Source organism: Pelodiscus sinensis, chromosome 1 (genome assembly GCF_049634645.1).
Source record: "Pelodiscus sinensis isolate JC-2024 chromosome 1, ASM4963464v1, whole genome shotgun sequence".
Lineage (NCBI taxonomy): Eukaryota > Metazoa > Chordata > Testudines > Trionychidae > Pelodiscus > Pelodiscus sinensis.
In genome coordinates this window covers 104,815,637-104,837,412 of record NC_134711.1, presented here as the reverse complement: position 1 = coordinate 104,837,412, position 21,776 = coordinate 104,815,637, and the positions used below count along the sequence as shown (strand labels likewise).

The following is a 21,776-nucleotide window of genomic DNA, read 5'->3' as shown; positions in this document are numbered from 1 at the left end:
CGGAACTGGCTCCAGATTCAGCCGCTGCTGCTGAAACTGACCAGGGGCTGACTACAGGAAGCTGGAGGTAGAATTGCTCTGCCCCCAGCTTCCTGGAATCAGCCACTGATCAGTTTCAACAGCGGCTGAATCTCGAGCCTAGGACAGAACAGCTGGGCTGCCAGGTAGGTCCCTGCAGGACCAACCCGGCAGCACCCCAGCTGCTCTACCCCAGGGTCCACAACAAAAGCCTGGTCTGCTGGGGGGGGGGGGCGCACTAGTTGATTCATGGATTAAAATATATATGTTTGTTCTTTATTTAGCTTCTAAACTTAATCACCCACCATAGTCACCACTGGTCCATCCTATCCTTGCTCCTCGAAGATATCATGCTTATTTTAATAGAGTTTTGTAGTCGGTATTTGTGAGTGGGGGGATAAACTTTGACGTATGTTGCTTTAGTCAGTGCTTTTTTTGTGATGAAGTAGGAATAAGAGCCTCCGGAAAAGGGCGCTTTTTCCGGAGGATCGGGGCCAGTCTAGACGCTCTTTTCCGGCTTTTTTAAAAGCCGGAAAAAAGCGGCGGACATTTTTATTTAAATGCCGCGGGGGATATTTAAATCCCCCGCGGATTTCCCTACGACGACTCATGAAATTTACATGCCCCTTCCGGAAAAGGGGCCAGTGTAGACGAGCCCGAGGAGTTTTGAAATAGTCACAATTATTAAAGGAGAAGTATAATTTAACTAGTTACAGGAGAACTTCAAAATGTTTGGCTGTTCTATTCAGATAAACCCTACAAAATTATTTAAAATTTTAAGTTTGCAGATGATACCAAACTGGGTGGGGTTGCAACTTCTTTGGAGGATAGGGACATAATTCAAAATGACCTTAGCAAGTTAGGGTACGTCTACACTACAGCGCTAGTTCGAACTAACTTAGTTCGAATTAGTTAATTCGAACTAAGCTAGTTCGAACTAACGCATCTAGAACTAAAAACTAGTTCGAACTAGCGTTTTGCTAGTTCGAACTAGCAAGTCCACATTGAGTGGACTCTGAACAGGCCTTAAGGCTGGCCGGAAGCAGTGCCAGCAGGGCATAAAAGGAGGACTTAGAGCATGGAGATGCTGTCTCAGGCTAGCCGAGGGCTGCGCTTAAAGGGTCCCGACCCCCACCCCGGACACACAGTTCTAAGGGGTGCCCTGCTTGCAGAGCAGTCCTGGCTTGGAGTGCCCTGAGTGCCGACACTGGGCACATCACACCACTCGGCCATCAGCCCGGCTGCACTTGCCGCAGGCTGCCCCAGAAGCCCGCAGAGCCAGCCCAGTCCTCCCCATCGGGGGTTCGTACCCCATTCCTCCCTCACCTCCTTCCACTTACCCTTCCCTAGCCCCCCTTCTTATTGATGTACAAAATAAAGATAACGTTTCTTCCAACATTGACTCTGTCTTTATTGAAAAAAAATTGGGGGAGACTGGGAAAAGGAGGTGGGAGAGGGGAAGAGAAAGGCTGGGAGAGGGGAGGGCAACTAACATGATCAGGGGTTGGGAACAGGTCCCAGATGAAGAAAGGCTACAGAGACTGGGACTGTTCAGCTTAGAAAAGAGGAGACGGAGGGGGGGACAGGATAGAGGTCTCTAAAAGCAGGGGTTGGGTGGAGAGGGTGCATTCAGAAAAGTTCTTCCTGAGTTCCCATAAAGAAGGACTAGAGGACACCAAAGGAAAGGAATGGGTAGCAGGCTTCAAACTAGTAAGAGAAAGTTGTTCTTCACAAAGCAAATAGTTAACCTGTGGAACTCCTTGCTGCAGGAGGCTGTGAAGGCTACAACTAGAACAGAGTTTAAAGGGAAGTGAGATCAAGTCATGGAGGTTGGGTCCATGGAGTCCTATTAGGCAGAGGGTAGGAGTGGTGTCCCTGCCCAAAGTTTGTGGAAGGCTGGAGAGGGATGGCACGAGACAAATGGCTTGGTCATTGTCTTCGGTCCATCCCCTCCAGGGTCCCTAGGGTTAGCCGCTGTCAGCAGACAGGCTACTGGGCTAGATGGACCTTTGGTCTGACCCAGGACGGCCATTGTAAGCTCAGGGCTCAGTGTTGGGGGTCTCAGTGGACCCCCTTGATTTTCATGCACACCTGGTCCTGGGTGGCCAGGCTGGCAGCTCTCCTGCCCTAGACGGCCACTTTCCTGTGCCTAGTGCGGAGATCGTGGACGAGGTCCACGATGTCCGCACTAGCCCAGGAAGGTGCCCGCCTCTTGTGGTCCAGGGCAAGCTCCCGGGAGCCGCCAGCCTGGTCCCGGCAAGAGGGGGTGGGCTGGGGGGCATCGGGTGGGTGGCTCTGTGCCGTGCCAGGTGCAGGGTCTGCTAGCTGGGTGCTGGCAGGCTTGCACCTGGCACGGGCACCGTAGCCAGCCCATGCCCCTTTAAGGGGTCCGGGGCCGGGAGGGGGGCATAGAGTTTCCCTGGTGTTGGCCAGAGTGGCCACCAGGGAAACCTGGGGAGGGCTAGCCTCCCACTAGTTCGAACTAAAGGGCTACACAGCCCTTAGTTCGAACTAGCTAGTTCGAACTAGGCGTTAGTCCTCGTAAAATGAGGTTTACCTAGTTCGAACTAAGCGCTCCGCTAGTTCGATTCAAATTCGAACTAGCGGAGCGCTAGTGTAGCACCTATTAAAGTTAGTTCGAACTAACGTCCGTTAGTTCGAACTAACTTTGTAGTGTAGACATACCCTTAGAGAAATGGTCAGAGGTAAACAGGATGAGGTTTAATAAAGAGAAATGCAAAGTGCTCCACTTAGGAAGGAACAATCAGTTCCATACATACAAGATGGGAAGCGACTGTCTAGGAAGGAGCATGGCGGAAAGGGATCTAGGGGTCATAGTGGACCACAAGTTGAATATGAGCCAACAGTGTGATGCTGTTGCAAAAAAAGCAAATATGATCCTAGGTTGTATCAACAGGTGTGTTGTAAGCAAAACTCGTGAAGTCATTCTGCCGCTCTACTCTGCACTAGTTAGGCCTCAGCTGGAGTACTGTGTCCAGTTCTGGGCGCCACATTTCAAGAAAGATGTGGAGAAATTGGAAAGGGTACAGAGAAGAGCGACAAGAATGATTAAAGGTTTAGAGAACATGACCTATGAAGCCAGGCTTCATGAACTGGGCTTGTTTAGTTTGGAAAAAAGAAGATTAAGGGGGGACATGATAGCGGTTTTCAAATATCTAAAAGGGTGTCACAAGGAGAAAGGAGAAAATTTGTTCCTCTTGGTTTCTGAGGACAGGACAAGGAGTAATGGGCTTAAAGTGCAGCAGGGGAGGTTTAGATTGGACATTAGGAAAAAATTCCTAACTGTCAGGGTGGTCAAATATTGGAATAAATTGCCAAGGGAGGTGGTGGAATCTCCCTCTCTGGAGATATTTAAGAACAGGTTAGATAGACATCTGTCAGGGATGGTGTAGACGGAGCTTGATCCTGCCTTGAGGGCGGGGGGCTGGACTCGATGACCTCTTGAGGTCCTTTCCAGTCCTATTATTCTATGATTCTATGATTCTATGAAAACTCTTGGATTTATAAAATTGTTTAAAAAATAGACCATTATAGAAGTTTCCATGTAACATTTTCCGTACTTCCTGACTGGGATTATGTGGGAAAGACAAAATTCTTTCCACTGAAATTTCTACCCTTCTTGTGTTCAGTTGCAGACAGAACCCAGAAGTGCATTTGAAAATTCCAAACAAAAAGAAATGTAATGAATACTTTTGCATCTCAGAAGGAATCTGATTTGCTTTCAGCTTTAGGCAGAGGTTCTCATTACTTCCTATATCATTGCAAAATGATTCATTCTTCCCTTTCCGGATGTGAACCAGCAATCTCAGGAGGACTCACATAAGGATTAGTCATGCCGGCCATGACTAGAGAGCCAATTAAGGATCACATCAAATGCAATATGGAGGATCTATCGGCAAGCCAGCAGGAGGAAAAAGAGCTGATATAAGCAAACTGAGCCCCTGGAAAAATCCAGCTTTCCTGCTGAAGTTAGGTTAAAAGGAACATTAATAATTCTCCAGTGTTATTGACCAATATATGCAAGTGAAAGAGAACAGACACAGGGATGGATTTTAAGCAGCAGGTTTCAACTTTCAACTTAATATCAGAGAGAAGAGTTGTCTGCTCTGTCTCTCCATAGAAGGCATTGAGATGGATCCAGTGCAGGGCTTACAGGGCTTCTATCATAAACTATAATTCATGGTAGAATCGCCACTCCCCTCTCTTCTGTGAAAGAGGCAGAAAGTAGCAGAGATGGACCCAAGTCTGCAAGGGCTTCAGCTTTCCCCAAGGATCTGTACTGGACCTGTGCTGTCCAACATACTCATGAATTATCTGGAAAAAGGAAGGTAAATAGTGAAAATGCAAAGTTTGCAGACAATACAAAATTATTCAAGATTGTTAAATCCAAAGCAGACTAAGGAATTACAGAGGCATTGTGCAACACAATGGCAGATAAAATTCAGCACTGGTAAGTGCAAAGTAATGCACCTTGGAAAAAATAGTTCAACTTATACATACATGATGTGTTCTTAATTAGTGATTACCACCCAAGAAAGATCTTGAAGTGCATAGTTTTCTGAAAACTTCAGCTCAACGTGCAACAGTGGTCAAAAGGTTATCAGAAAGTTAAGAACTATTAGGAAAGGGATTGAAATAAGACAGAAAGTGCCATTAATGCCGCTATATAAATCAATGGAATGTCCACACCTTGAATGAGGAGTCCAATACGCATCAACCCTCACAAAAAAAGATATTGTGGAACTGAAAAAAGTTCTGAGAAGGGCAGCAAAGGTGATCAAGGATATGGAGTGACTTTCATACAAGGAGAATTAAAAAGACTAGAATTGTTCAATTTAGGAAAGCGGCAACTAAAGGGAGATATGATAGATGTCTATCAGATAATGAGTGGCATAGGAAGAAGCACAATTAAAGGTTTAGGGTTTTGAACAAAATAATCCAGGAACCAAAACATAAAAAAGACAGAATGGGAAGCATAACCAATGCAAAGCATGTGTGAGATTCCTCAATCCAATGTCTCAAAATATCTTACTTCATTATATAAATTACAGTGCGTTTTATATATATTTGGGGACATTTCCACAGTTAAATAGTGAAGTTATAAACTTTTCTGGCTTCTTCAAAGAAAATAGTTCAATCCTTCATGGTTTGTGGAAGTCAGCACACTTAGAAGATAATCATAGAATCATAGAATACTAGCACTGGAAGGGACCTCGAGAGGTCATCGAGTACAGTCCTCTGCACTCATGGCAGGACCAAATACTGTTTAGACCATCCCTGATAGACATTTATCTAACCTACTCTTAAATATCTCCACAGATGGAGATTCCACAACCTCCCTGGGCAATTTATTCCAGTGTTTGACTATCCTGACAATTAGGAACTTTTTCCTAATGTCCAACCTAAACCTCCGTTGCTGCAGTTTAAGCCCATTGCTTCTTGTTCTACCCTCAGAGGCCAAGATGAACAAGTTTTCTCCCTCCTCCTTATGACACCCTTTTAGATATCTGAAAACTGCTATCATGTCCCCCCTCAATCTTCTCTTTTCTAAACTAAACAAACCCAATTCTTTCAGCCTTCCTTCATAGGTCATGTTCTCTAGACCTTTAATCATTCTTGTTGCTCTTCTCTGGACCCTCTCCAATTTCTCCACATCTTTCTTGAAATGCGATGCCCAGAACTGAACACAATACTCCAATTGAGGCCTAACCAGCGCAGAGTAGAGCGGAAGAATGACTTATCATGTATTGCTCACAACACACCTGTTAATGCATCTCAGAATCATGTTTGCTTTCTTTGAAACAGCATCACACTGCTGACTCATATTCAGCTTGTGGTCGACTATGACCCCTAGATCCCTTTCTGTTGTACTCCTTCCCAGACAGTCGCTTCCCATTCTGTATGTATGAAACTGATTGTTCCTTCCTAAGTGGAGCACTTTGCATTTATCTTTCTTAAACTTCATCATATTTACCTCAGACCATTTCTCCAATTTGTCCAGGTCATTTTGAATTATGGCCCTATCCTCCAGATTAGTCACAACCCCTCCCAGCTTGGTATCATCTGCAAACTTAATAAGTGTACTTTCTATACCAATATCTACATCGTTGATGAAGATATTGAACAGAGCCGGTCCCAAAACAGACCCTTGCGGAACCCCACTTGTTACGCCTTTCTAGCAGGATAGCGAACCATTAATAACTACTCTCTGAATACGGTTATCCAGCTAGTTATGCGCCCACCTCATAGTAGCCTCGTCTAAGTTGTAGTTACCTAGTTTATTGACAAGAATATCATGTGAGACCGTATCAAACGCCTTACTAAAGTCCAAGTATACCACATCCACCACTTCTCCCTTATCCACAAGACTCGTTATTCTATCAAAGAAAGCTATCAGATTGGTTTGACATGATTTGTTCTTTACAAATCCATGCTGGCTGTTCCCTATCACCTTGCCACTTTCCAAGTGTTTACAGATGATTTCCTTAATTACTTGCTCCATTATCTTCCCTGGCACAGAAGTTAAACTAACTGGTCTGTAGTTTCCTGGGTTGTTCTTATTTCCCTTTTTATAGATGGGCACTATATTTGCCCTTTTCCAGTCCTCTGAAATCTCTCTGTGCCCCGCAGTGGTATTTTTCCAACATATATCTGGATAGTTGAAGTCCCCCATCACCACCAAATCTTGGGCTTTGGATGATTTTGTTAGTTGTTTAAAAAAAGCCTCATCCACTTCTACCACCTGGGTAGGTGGCCTGTAGTAAACTCCTAGCATGACATCACCTTTGTTTTTGATCCCTTTTAGCCTAACCCAGAGAATCTCAACACTTCTGTCTCTTATGTCCATCTCCATCTCACTCCAAGTGTGTTCATTTTTAATGTATAAGGCAACACCTCCTCCCTTTTTTTCCCTGTCTATCCTTCCTGAGCAAGCTGTACCTTTCTATACAAACATTCTAATCATGTGTATTATCCCACCAAGTTTCTGTGATGCCAACAATGTCATAATTGTACTTATTTATTAGCACTTCCAGTTCATCCTGCTTATTTCCCATACTCCTCGCATTTGTATATAGGCATCTAAGATCCTGATTTGACCTTGCCTCCCAGTTTTGCCCTGACCCTCCTTTCTCTCTGCCATTGTAGCCCACGCTCCCTCCCATTTCTGACCCATCTCCCAGGTCTCCATGTTCTCCACTTACCTGTGGGCTTTGCTCTCCTGTCCCCGTCGAACCTAGTTTAAAGCCCTCCTCTCTAGGTTAGCCATTCTGTGTCCAAATAGGGTCTTCCCCCTCCTCAAAAGGTGAACACCATCCCTGCTTAGCAGTCCTTTTTGGAATAGCATCCCATGGTCAAGGAAGCCAAAGCCCTCCTGGCGACACCATCTTCGCAGCCAGGCATTCACCTCCAGGATGCACCTGTCCATATTGTCCATATTGAAATGCAGTCAATTTTAACTTACACTTGGTGTGATTTAATGGAATTTGAAAATATTTTTTTCTGAGTGAGTCTCCTAATCACACTGACACTATGGCTACGTCTACACTGGCCACAATTTCCGGAAAAGGGATGCAAATCAGGTAAGTCAGGATAGGGAAATCCACGGGGGATTTAAATATCCCCCGCGGATTTAAATAAACATGTCCGCCGCTTTTTTTCCGGCTTGGGGAATAGCCGGAAAAAAAGCGTCTAGACTGGCGCGATCCTCCGGAATAAAGCCCTTTTCCAGAGGATCTCTTATTCCTACCTGTGGCGGACATGTTTATTTAAATCCGCGGGGGATATTTAAATCCCCCGCGGATTTCCCTATCCTGACTTACCTGATTTGCATCCCTTTTCCGGAAATTGTGGTCAGTGTAGATGTAGCCTATGGGTGGATGCTTCTTATAAAATTAGACATATCTTGATAAATAGAAAGCAATGTGGTAATGGAGAGAAATATTTAAATTAGTATGCCTTAAAGGGTTCTAATTAACCAACAATTCAAGAAGTAGACCTGGATTTCATTGTAGACAGTTGGACAAAACCTCTGCTTAGTGTATAGCTGCAATAAAAAGAAAAAGAAAAAAGAAAAAGGAAATAAGATGTTAGCTTGTATAAGGAATGGAATGGGGAATATGGAGAATATTATGCTTTTATTTAAATCCATGGTGACCTCATATGGAATATGGTATGCAGAACTGATCCCCTTATCTAAACAAATATTGCAAAATTAGAGCCACTTCAGAAGACAGTGACAAGGTTGATCAACGGCCTAGAAAAACTCTCAGGAAGAGAAGTTGAAAAGATTGGGACTGTTTACATTCAAATAGAAGAGAATAAATGAGTTATGCTGAAAGTCTATAGAACCACGAATAACATAGTGAAGACAGCTAAAGAACTTCTGTTCTTCTAGTCTCTGAACAAAAGGACAAGGAGACTTGCAGTGAAATTAGAAGTTAGGAAATTCAAAACTGAGTCATTATAATATAGTCTCTCGTTTAAACTTCAACCAGCTGTTCTTTGTTCAAGTCTGAATGGTAAGACAATGTGGTAAACAGGAGGAGTTAAAAGGACATATCTGAGAATATATTGACCCTGGAGAGAGAGAGAGAGACAGACTGACTGACCAACCAACCAACTGGAAAGTCAAAACATTCAAAACTTAGGAAATGCACTGGCAAACTTTTGGATACTATAGTTTTCTACTTAAATAATGTTCTTTTAACTTTTTTGTATTTAGTATATATATTCATCTATCCACCCATCAATATTATTTTTCTAAGCATGAAAACTGAAATATCTGTCTGAGTACAACATTGACAAATGTATATTGGTCCAAATAGAAAAAATATATACAATTCCCTTCTGCCTCCCTGAAAATCAACCAGCTTTAATTATAACCAATGGGAAACAGGGTTTTACAATAGGAAGGGTAATGTAATCACCGTAGGCACTATTACCAGCTCTGTCTACAATATTTCAAATTTCAGGTTGAAAACATATGAAATAAACAATTCTGTGACATTGTGGCAGTGAGATCTCGGTTCCATTAATTATGTTTCAGGGAAGAGAGGGTACCAGGACTATGTAAGCATGAATATAAACACGAAATGCATTTTTTTTTTCAGAAGAAAGTATATTATTTTTATCCCCTGGGCTTTACTGTCCTTTAGAGTACTCTTTAAAAACAACTTTCACAGAGAACTCAACTTTCATTCTTCAGACAAGGATTGTGCTTCTGTCTTGGAATCAAGCACATTTTAGCTCTTTTACTGCTTACTAAAAAGACTTTAAATGATCTTTCATATCTGCTTTTAAAAACCCCTTAAAATTACATATTAGTTAGTCAAGGAGTTTAGAATGCCTGACTTCAAAGACAGTGCTGAGAAATGGTGACAGGCTAAGGCAGCAGGAACAAAGGTTTGTTACATGTTTCTTTATCATGCTAAATGCTTGATGAAAATTACAATGTAGATGATTGTCCACAGTTTAAAATAGAAAAAGGTTTAATCAGAGATCATCTAAGGCTGCAGAGTAGTGAGAGTGGCTAAAAGATGCTGTTAGTCACATGAAGCAGTTGCTTAACCAAGATTTAACTTTCCTTGTTTTTTACCAAGACAATTACAAGTGAAAATATTCACAAATCACACATGCATCTTTTAAACAGTAATATTTTCAAAGTTAAAACATAATTAAACTTCGTATTTTAGCTCTTGCTGGTGTTTTCCAAGACATCTGTAACGTATCTGATTAAGAATAAACCATAAATGAAATAAAAACAAAGCAAACACATCCCCTTAAAAAAATCTCCAGTAGGGACCATTTTAAAATTCACAAGACCCTTCTCATGGAGTCCTGGTTCATTGCTTCCTCGCAGAGCCTACATTGCTAGTACTTTACTCTCCCCTGCTCTGCTTCCTTTTTCTGTTTAAATAGTCCTTCTCTGGATCAATAGGAGGAGAATTGGAGGCTACCTGGTTTTACTCAAGATTGGTTGTAAGGTCCAGCATGTCCCTTAAAAGAATAATAAAGTGATGCTGGCAGGCCAGGTTACATTTCATGCCAAAACCTCTAGACTATCTGAACATGGATGAATGCATAGCTGGAAGCCAGTCCTGTTCACCTGTGTGTTAGTATTAAACTAGGTATTATATTTATAAAAATGTATTAAACTTTAGGAAATGCTCATATGATGTTGCATATATTAATCACATGTATATACAACCTTAATATAGGGTACATATATTAAATGTTTGCATTGTAAACATCTATAACTGAGTAACACTAACAGGAAAGAAGCATTAATTAATGCAAAGGCTGGCTTCCTGCACAAGGTGTTGTGTCCTGAACACAAAAAGGCCCTTTGAAAGCAAATGAGTCACTGGGAAACAAAGGACAAAGACTTTGTTGACTGCCCTCTGCACTCAGGAAGGAGACATGGATGAGGACTTGTCCTATTAGCTTGAACTCTGGAGGAAGGAATAAAAATCCATGTCCAAAATAAACAGGGTCTCTATTCTCTTTGTATTTTAAAAGGGTAAGATTTCTAAGTATAAGCAAGAGATTCTCCAGTGCTTTGCCCTAGAGGACATTTAAGGTGCATCTACACAGCACCCTAAACTCAAAATAAGATACGCAATTTGCTCTACACAAATTGCGTATCTTATTTTAATTGTATTTCTATATTTTTGTTTAAAATAGTTTATTCTGAAATTTCGCACATCTACACAGCACCAAATTTTGAAATAACGTGCTATTTTGAGACATCCCTTAACCCTCGTGGAATGAGGGTTACAGAGATGCTGGAATAGCATGCCTGTTATTTCGAAAAATATTTCAAAATAACGGGCGCATTTAAAAGACATGGAGTAGCTATTCTGGGATACCTCTGATATCCCAAAATAGCCCCACTATCTAGACATACCCATAGAGATTGCACATTACAGCAGTTTCTGTCACCTTTTGAAAGTCTGTAACTCATTTGGGTGTGTATATGTTTACTTGCTTTAATCTTGTAAATATTCATTTCTTCTTAGTTTATTATAGGACTATCTTCTTAGTTTATTATAGGACTGGTGACCAGTTATGTCTTTTGTGTAAGGTCTAGGGACCAATAGAACCCGGGCAAGTGACCAATCCTTTGGGACTATGAATAACCTGGATATTCTTTAAAAACAATGAGTAGTCCTGTGGCACCTTAGAGACTAACAAAAATATATATAGTATCATGAGCTCTTGTAAGCACAACCCACTTCTTGTCTTAAGAAGAAGAAGTGGGCTGTGCCCACAGAAGCTCACAATACTATACATATATTTTTGTTAGATTCTAAGATGCCACGGGACTACTCGTTATTTTCAGAGCTACAGACACACACGGCTACCCTTCTGAAACTGAATATTGGTGTGATTTTTAGTGTAAGAAACCATTTATCACATAGGCAAGCTTACCTTGATGACAAGGTACACTGGAGTACCCAAAGGGACCATCTGTGACTCCATGTTAAGGCTGTTATGGTGCTTGAAGAGTTCACACTTGAGGCTAATTTGATGACATTTAAGTATAGTATATAAGGTTGTGTCCTCGTTTGTAACAGTCTGTCCTGAGTTTGGTACTTGCATTCCTGATCCTCTCCAGACAGTTTGACATGCTTCTACACAACACCGACCACAGTTTGAGACCACATTCTCCAAGGGACTTCCATGTTGCAAAGGTTGGTATTGCAACACCTAACTTTTTGGCACCTAGAAAATAATTGGCACAGACTGAGTTAGGAGCCTTGCTTCCTATACAATGAATGAAGGAGATAGGTGGGAATTGATATAGTAAGAATGCTGAGAGCCAAACTGTGTACTTCATATATAATGCAAACCACTTCAAGCTGGGGTGGGAGGTACAATGGTACCTCCTGCACCCTTAGTTCTAACACTTATAGAGATAGCTGCCTAAGAAAGGGATCCACAAAAGTAATCAATGGGAGATGATGACAAGAAGTTATACACCCTTCCCCACTCAGAGATAGGTGTTTTGCTTACAATCATAGTTTGGAGTCAGATAGCTACTGTGCTAACTCCCCCCTTTTTTTCAGGAAGATGGAGGAGATGGTAGTGTTATCTCTCTGGTGACTTTTTACAAAGTGGCCAGGGCACTTACCTGGACTGTGAGAGACCCAGGTTCAATTCTCCTTCTGTCAGATGTGGAGAAAGGATTTGAATGGGAGCATCCCACATTTCTTGGAGAGTATCTTAATCTCTGGGCAATGGGGTGGTCTCATGTGGGGATGTCAATCATGTGGGGCTGTTTTAGTTTGTATAACTGGACAGAGAGTGACTGGATAGCTCAGCGATTAGCTAGAAGATGAACAGTCCAGTTCTCCTATTCCTATGATGATTTATCTAGAATGGAATAGCTGGAACAGAAAAGGTTTAAGGATATCCTAGTGCAGGGGTGGCCAACCCATTACAGATGAAGAGCCAAAATAGTGGTGGATACAGCACAAAAAGCCGAGGGAGGAAAAGTTGTTGAGAAAAAAAAAAAGCCCCGGCTGCTGCGTTTGGTTGAGCTGCAGCCCTTTTAAGAGCAGAGCAGCCATTTCCTTTTGAAGGCGGCCATTTTGATGTCTGCACCAGCGTCCCGTGCAGACAGAAACATTTTGCCCCTCTCAGAGCTGCGGGTGTGGGAGCCGCAATTTTTCTTTGAAGAGCTGCATGCGGCTCGTGAGCCACGGGTTGGCTACCCCTGTCCTAGTGGATAGAAAATTCTCCCAAAAGATGGGAGCCCCCTGTTCAAATCCTTTCTGCCTATCAGCTGGGTTAGCAGGCAGCCAGGAGGCTTTTGTGGATCACCGTGGCACCTAAAACTAGAATTCAGGCAACTAAATCCCTTTGTGAATCCAGGCCTGAGTGCTACATACAGTCATTAAGGATTGCACAATTAGCTGCAGTTTGTATAATAGACTTTTCTGTTTGTATCTCTTAGATTTGCTTATTTGATTTTTTTCTCTCTCTCTTTCTCTGGAGAGAGACAGAGACAAGAAAGCTTTTCCAAAAGTTTGAGTTGTCCAATATATTCTGAAAATAGGCTGCTCTTTCATGTGAAAGATCTCAACGAGCCCTACAAATATTAATTGAACCTACCAGCACCACAGTGAGTGACAGCATTCCCATTTTACACAGCTCAGACCTGAAACATAAAGATAAAGGACTTTCCAAGGGCACCATTTTGGGAGGGCAGGGGGAACAACAGCCCATTTGTAACAGGGTAGTGGTTGCTCTTCATCCCCTTCCCCTCATGATCAGGGAACGAGAGGAAAGTGCACTGCTTTCGCCACTGACTCCTCTGCCCCTTCCCCTCACCAGCTGGAAGTGAGAGGAATGTGTACTTCTCCCTTGCTCCCTGATCATCAGGGGAAGGGGAAGAAAAGCAAGCAGCATCCTGGTGTGCGCATCTGTAGCTTCCCCCCCATACCACACCACCTTCCCAAAAGGGTGCCCTAGTTAAACCAGTGGCAGAGGCATTATTTCTGACTCCCTGTCCACTACTCAACACCCATTACAATTTATCTATTTTTATTACCATCCAAGTTCTACAGCTTAGAATACATGAAATCAAGTGTTTCCTTTTCAGTGTTATCTTTACTCTGTTGGCCAGCTTTTGCCTGGGGTCAGCAGGAAGGGAAGGAGCATAAGAGTTCAGAAAGGTTTGTCAGTTCAGCTTATTGATGTGTGGGGTGTCAACTGGAGAGAGTGCTGTCTTGTACTTCCTCACCCGTACAGTTGTATAGCATTGCTATGCAATCTTCAACAGCAGGGGTGTTCCACCTCACATGGAGTTATTCTACAGCAGGGGGTGAATTTTTGTAAGTAAACTATTCTGATATCCTTTGACTTGAAAGGTGCTATATGTTTTTATCTATGGGTGGGCAGTGCAGATTTATTGTGTGAAGTGATAGCATGGCAGACCAATAGCAGCTACTAATTAAGTTCTTCTTTCAGTCATAGACCACAAACTGGTCACATATCTAGTCCAACTCTGCATTTACATGACAATAATTGTCATTTATCCTATACTAGTAAATATCTAACATTTGTAAATACTCAAATTCTCTGAAAAAAAATCAGTTTATCTTCCATGGCTAATGTAATTTGAAATTTGAACCATTTTACTAAGCAGGTTCACCAATAACTGTTATTGTTAGACTGAAATAAATTAAACCTAATGGGGATTATTTGAGTCTAATTTTTGTAACCAATATCAATTATGTAACTCTCAAAACACCTTGTACTTTTTAATATTGATGTTAAACTTTATGGTAATACTACTTCTCAGTTATTACTTGTAAACAGATTTAAAGTTCACCACAGCAGAGAAACCATAACAAACCTGGTTTTCTGTGTGAAGGGGGAACTGAGGCACAGGGCTTTCATGGTTGGATGCCAAAAGAACTATAGTACAAACTGTGTTTAAGATAGTTTCCTGCAAGAGAATTAGTCCCTGACTAAGGGAGGAGGTGTGACATTCTAGATCTTGGGGGAGTGCCCTGTAACCCCCATGTTCCTCATCTGTATATTATTTTAATATTGCATATAAAGTATGCCCCATGAAGTAGTGGGGAGAGTTTACGATCTGCTGAAACCCACTGTTCTATCTAAATATGTGTATCTTTAGTGCATATGAACTTATGAGATTGTATTTTATGGTTGTTGGTAAAACATGCTATAAGTTTGTAAGCTGAGGAATCAGCCATATATTGGCTCCCCAGAAACAAAAGCAAGGAAAATAACCAGTGCCTGGGCAGATATCAAACAACAATAAGCACCATTGTTCAGCAAGGGGGCTACAATTCAGTGACTCATTTGCACAAGGCCACACCAGGGGAATTGGTCTACATTGCTTGGGGACTCAGCACTACCCACCAGATATGCCTGGACTTGTGTTCTCCAAGCACATGGACTAAGAGTATGAAACAGAGCATATTGGCCCCATACTTGGCATGTTCTCCTGCCCCCACCTATGCTGCAAACAACAGCATATGATGGGTGCATAACTGGCTGAATAACCGTACTCAGAGAGTAGTTATTAATGGTTCACTATCCTGCTGGAAAGGTATAACAAGGGGGGTTGAATAGGGTTCTGTTTTGGGACTGGCTCTGTTCAATATCTTCATCAACGATTTAGATATTGGCATAGAAAGTACGCTTATTAAGTTTGCAGATGATACCAAGCTGGGAGGGGTTGCGACTGCTCTGGAGGATAGGATCATAATTCAAAATGATCTGGACAAATTGGAGAAATTGTGTGAGGTAAATAGGATGAAGTTTAATAAAGATAAATGCAAAGTGCTCCACTTAGGAAGGAACAATCAGTTTCACACATACAGAATGGGAAGCGACTGTCTAGGAAGGAGTACGGCAGAAAGGGATCTAGGGGTCATAGTCGACCACAAGCTGAATATGAGTCAGCAGTGTGATGCTGTTTCAAAGAAAGCAAACATGATTCGGTGTGTTGTGAGCAATACATGATAAGTCATTCTTCTGCTCTACTCTGCTCTGGTTAGGCCTCAGTTGGAGTATTGTGTCCAGTTCTGGGCACCGCATTTCAAGAAAGAGGTGGAGAAATTGGAGAAGGTCCAGAGAAGAGCAACAAGAATGATTAAAGGTCTGGAGAACATGACTTGTGAAGAAAGGCTGAAAGAATTGGGTTTGTTTAGTTTAGAAAAGAGAAGATTGAGGGGGGACATGATAGCAGTTTTCAGGTATGTAAAAGGGTGTCATAAAGAGGAGGGAGAAAACTTGTTCATCTTGGCCTCTGAGGATAGAACAAGAAGCAATGGGCTTAAACTGCAGCAAGGGAGGTTTAGGTTGGACATTAGGAAAAAGTTCCTAACTGTCAGGATAGTCAAACACTGGAATAAATTGCCCAGGGAGGTTGTGAAATCTCCATCTGTGGAGATATTTAAGAGTAGGTTAGATAAATGTCTATCAGGGATGGTCTAGACAGTATTAGGTCCTGTCATGAGGGCAGGGGACTGGACTCAATGACCTCTTGAGGTCCCTTCCAGTCCTAGTATTCTATGATTCTAATAAGAACATCAAAAAGTCTGAAGACCTCAACAGCAAAGACTGGACCAGGTTTAAGGAACAAACCTGTATATTAAGGATTAAAATATCCTGTGGGGTGAGAGGAGATTCCTTAATTTAGATGTTGCCCAGTTCAATAGGGTTGCATGTTTACACTGTGTGCTTACATTTTCTTTTCTTTTGATAACTAACTGACTTTTTGCCTATCTTTGGTAGTCAATAAACTTGTTTTACTGTTTAGCTTTACCAATGAATTTGCCTGAAGAGTCTGGTATATCTGCTCAGGTTTTACATAGGCTGGTGTAAATCCACTTTCCATTGAGGAAGTGGTGAACCAATGAATAAATTTGCACTGCTCGCCTTGTGTAGTGCAAGACACTCTATTCCTGAGGTGCAAGGCTGGGGGATTTGGCTGGTGCCTTTTTCTGTGTGATTAATGAATGACTCTGGGCACATGCATGCAATCTAGCTGGGTGAAGGGCTCCACATTGGGTTGTAATGAGTGGTAATAGTGCCTGGAGGGGCTTGCTGCATGTCACTAGAAAATTATTGCAAGATACAGCATAGTGGTTCCACAATCCAAGACTACATACTAGGAATTCTGCCATACCCTGCATTTACATGGCATCGATCGTCACTACTCTTATGCTAGTATTGTCAATCTAACATTCACAGATATGGAAATTCTCAGAAAAGAAAAGAAAAGAAAAGAAAAGAAAAGAAAAGAAAAGAAAAGAAAAGAAAAGAAAAGAAAAGAAAAGAAAAGAAACAATTTATCTTCCATCTTCAAAGTAATTTGAAATGTGTAGCATTTTGTTAAACAGTTTCCTCAGTGACTATTATTGTGAGGCTAGACTAGATTAAACCTAAATGGGACTTTGAATCTAATTTTTTGTAACCAATATGAATTATATAAGTCGAAACCTCTTGACCAATTAAATCTTAGGTCAGAAAGAGTACAAGCTATCCTACAACCCCAGTTCATATAAATATACCAGCATAACTGATTATTTGTTCTGTTGGACAGAATATAATAGAATAGTTTTTCCTTCTATTTTCACACTTCTGAGAGGGCATAATAATCAGTGACAAACATGAAGAAAATGACAGCAAAGATATACTTGGCAGCGTCTCTTTAATTTGTGATGCACCAAACTATTCAGACAATCTAATACAGTCTATTTCCACAATGTATTACCTGAGCTGTGCGTGTGTCTAATCTCACAAGCTAAACAGGAACTTGTCTGGTCCTGTAATGAAACAAAACGGCTTAAAGAGAAATACTGGGTGTTATAGACAGTAATGCTGTTAGTCTAATAGATGGTATTTTTCACCTTGAGTCAATAGTTAATGTGCATATTCAGGGGTATTATATTTAATATATGTTAATATCACAGACAGCAAGGGGATATTTTTAGACTATAGAGACAGCTGACTGCCCTGCGACCGATCAGGTGGCGTCCACACCCCTGAATATCCTCACCCATGTGATGGACTGTGCATACGCCGCCAAAGTCACCAATAGTAATTTAGTACACGTCTTGATGAAGCACACTAAGGAACAGAATCTTACTCACTTCAACAGAGCTGTTGGTTTTGCAGGATTGTAGTAACATAAGTTAAATCTTTGCATTATTGAAGTCAGCAATTATGCCTGAGAAGCAGCTATGTTGAGTAAGAAGGTGCCATTTTCTTATAGCCATTTTTTAGAGTCAAACTGTTTTTTTAAGATTCTATTTCTAAACTTTGAGTTTTATTTTTTGTCCTTACTGTCTGTTATTTTTACCTGCTTTCCCTGTAATTTCTCAGTTTTGTCAATACCCTCAGTGCCTGTATTTTCCAAAGATGAACCCTTGATCTCATCTAGCATATCAAGTTCATCTCAAAACCTGCATCATCAAACACAAGCATGTTCCCTTTGCAGAAGGGAACAGTATGTCTTTGATCATATATATAGTGGAAGCTTCAAAGACATCAAAAGAGAAACAACAAAAAAAATGCAATCACAAGCTTGAACAGTTAACTACTCAATATGTAAAATGCTCTGTTGTGGCTAGCTATTGCGTGACTCTGTCTAACAGTTTGCTCTGACTTCTTCAGATAGGAGGCCAAATTCTTTGCAGCCATAACCCCATTGACTAATTTGGCATCTATTTTTTAACTAAAAAACTCACCAATTTATTATTTTTAATCAGGTAGGCTAGACTCAAGGTTCACTGGGAAAAAAAGTTTGTTCAAACCACTTTGTCATTCTCTTTTTCCTTTTTTAAAGTAAAGTGGTGAGAACATTTGCTACTCATAACTTCTATTTTTTGGGAAAAAACCACCTATACAAACAAATAGTATATTTGCTTCCATATGTTTCTGCATGAAGTCATTCTGTAGCATAAGTTGCTATAGTAATTTTGTGGTATTTTTAACTAAGAAAATAAGGTTGTAAAACATTTAAAATATAATAAGCACATGATTTTTTTTCCAGCAGCATTGTTTATACAAAATATTTCTTCAAAATATTTTCTCTGGTTATCACATTATATTCAAGAGAACTTCTTGTTTTATTGGGTGAACTTATAGTAGCATTCTAGCCCCACAGACATTAGGATATTTAAAAGCATATGTAAGGTTGCAGAAACATATGCATTATAGGTTATTCCACAATTATAATTTGCAATAGAACATAAATGCTAATTGGTATATTCTGCTGCTAGCACAGTAAGAGAAGCATAGGGTTTTTTTAAATTTATTTTTTATTTCCAAATGAAAGCAAACCAAATTCTTATATCTCCAGAATCATTGTACCAACATTTCATTGACGATGACAGATCTGTCTGAACTTGATTATAGCCAATTCCCTTGATTATAACCTATAATGATCTGTATCTTCCATTATTTTGCCATATTGTGCCTTCAGCCTACAGCTCCAAATTGGGCATGCTATATAGATACACAAAGTACTGCTAGCAACACAATGACTTTTCCCGAGGAGCAATTCATCCTAAAGGGGACAGAAAGGACATAAGGTCATAGCTCTGTTAATTGAATCAGCAGAGAAGGCTGATTGTGGAGGGGTATACACCTCCTCTAGCATGCAGGAGGGATGCTGCCAACCCACCAGCATTTTGTGATTCCTTCCACTCAACTGCCTCTGCCAGCCAGTACAGAATATAGAAGCATGTGGTCCCACTTCCTGCTTGTCCTCTCTGATGTTATTTCCTCTTCAAGCAGCACTATGGTGTCTGCTACTGTGCCTATCTCCTGTATAGGAAGTGCAAACAGAGGGAGAGACTTGTACCCTCCCCCTCTTCAGTTCACTTTGAGATCAGGTAAAAGTCTTTCCAGGATGATGAAGGTTCAGGATCATACTTAATGGAAGAAGAGTTTTATTTTCTGTTATGTTTTGGATTGCTTTACCAGCACAATTGTAATGGCATGCATCCCAGCAAATAATGTATACCCCCTCAATTCTGCTGGAATCTTTTGTTCTGTTAATGAGTGAGGTGATTATGTAATCCTTTGAACTAATTGATCCACAGTCCACTGATTAGCTACTAGAGCCAGTCAAACTATTGCAAATTTGTTCCCTCTTCTTGGCATGCAATCATTTTGGAAGCTGTTCCCAGTTTGTGTGCCTGTATTAAAGATTCAAACATCTGCCATATACTATGGCAGGGATTATTTTAAGTTAAAGTTGCAGAAGCTGTCAGAAGCCTGTATCCCAAGAAAAGGGAAAAAATTTATAGGCAGGTGTGTTAGACCAAGCTGGATGAGCAAGTATCTTAGAGAGGTGATTAAGAAAAAGCAGAAAGCATATAAGGAATGGAAAATGGGAGGGATCCGTAAAGAAAGCTACCCTATTGAGGTTAGAGCATGTAGGGACAAAGTGAGAAAGGCTAAAAGTCAGATAGAATTGGACCTTGCAAAGGGAATTAAAACCAATAGTAAAAGGTTTTATAGCCATATAAATAGGAAAAAAACAAAAAAAGAAGAAGTAGGACCGCGAATTACTAAGGATGGAGTAGAGGTTAAGGATAATCTAGGAATGGCCCAATATCTAAACAAATACTTTGCTTCAGTCTTTAATGAGGCTAATGAAGAGCTTAGGGATAATGGTAACATAACAAATGGGACTAAGGATATGGAAACAGATATTACCATATCCGAGGTAAAAGCCAAACTTGAACAGCTTAATGGGAGTAAATCGGGGGGGGCCAGATAATCTTCATCCAAGAATATTAAAGGAACTGGCACATGAACTTGCAAGTCCATTAGCAATTTTTTTTAATAAATCTCTAAACTCAGGGGTTGTACCATTTGACTAGAGAATAACTAATATAGTTCCTATTTTTAAGAAAGGGAAAAAAAGCGACCCGGGTAACTATAGGCCTGTTAGCTTGACATCTGTAGTATGTAAGGTCTTGGAAAAAATTTTGAAGGAGAAAGTAGTTAGAGACATTGAGGCTAATGGCAATTGGGACAAATTACAACATGGTTTTACAAAAGGTAGATCGTGACAAACCAACCTGATCTCCTTTTTTGAGAAAGTGACAGATTTTTTAGATAAAGGAAATGCAGTGGATCGACTTTATACCTCGACTTTAGTAAGGCATTGGATACAGTACCACATGGGGAATTATTGGTTAAATTGGAAAAGATAGGGATTAATATGAAAGTCGAGAGGTGGATAAGCAACTGGTTAAAGGAGAGACTACAGCGGGTCATCTTGAAAGGTGAACTGTCAGGTTGGAGGAAAATTACTAGCGGAGTTCCTCAGCGATCAGTTTTGGGGCCAATTTTATTTAATCTTTTTATCGCTGACCTTGGCACCAAAAGTGGAAGTGTCCTGATAAAATCTGCGGATGACACAAAGTTGGGAGCTATTGCCAATTCAGAAAAGGATCAGGATATCATACAGGAAGATCTGGATGATCTTGTAAATTGGAGTGATAGCAATAGAATGAAATTTAATAGTGAGAAGTGTAAGGTTATGCATTTAGGAATTAATAACAAGAATTTTAGTTATAAGCTGGGGACACATCAGTTGGAAGTAACAGAGGAGGAGAAGGACCTCGGAGTCCTGGTTGATTATAGGATGACTATGAGCCGCCATTGTGACATGGCCGTGAAAAAGGCTAATACAGTCTTGGGATGTATTAGGTGAGGTATTTCTAGTAGGGATAAGGAGGTGTTAGTGCCATTATACAAGGCATTGGTGAGACCCCACTTGGAATACTGTGTGCAGTTCTGGTCTCCCATGTTTAAGAAGGATGAATTCAAACTGGAACAGGTACAAAGAAGGGTCACTAGGATGATCCGAGGAATGGAAAACCTGTCTTATGAAAGGAGACTCAAGGAGCTTGGCTTGTTTACCTTAACCAAAAGAAGGCTGAGGGGGGACATGATTACACTCTTTAAATATATTAGAGGGATAAATATCAGGGAGGGAGAGAAATTATTTAAGTTTAATACCAATGTGGACACAAGAACAAATGGATATAAGCTGGCTAGTGGGAAGTTTAGACATGAGATTAGACGAAGGTTTCTAACCATTAGAGGAGTGAGGTTCTGGAACGGCCTTCCAAGGGAAGTAGTGGGGGCAAAAGATCTATCTGGTTTCAAGATTAAACTAGATGGGTTTATTAAGGGGATGGTTTGATGAGATAACATGATCTTGGTAACTA

At 40.9% G+C, this 21,776-nt stretch overlaps 1 long non-coding RNA gene across 1 annotated transcript in view; it reads right to left on the bottom strand.

Annotated features, from left to right (window-relative positions):
• LOC102452707 (uncharacterized) overlaps positions 1 to 21,776 on the bottom strand; it is a 42,138-nt gene that overhangs the window by 11,214 nt on the left and 9,148 nt on the right. The window contains exons 2-4 of the long non-coding RNA XR_012900832.1: positions 17,297 to 17,348; positions 11,470 to 11,763; positions 7,242 to 7,457 (exon numbers count right to left, since the gene is read on the bottom strand). This is a non-coding gene — a long non-coding RNA (uncharacterized LOC102452707). The remainder of the gene's footprint in view (positions 1 to 7,241; positions 7,458 to 11,469; positions 11,764 to 17,296; positions 17,349 to 21,776) is intronic.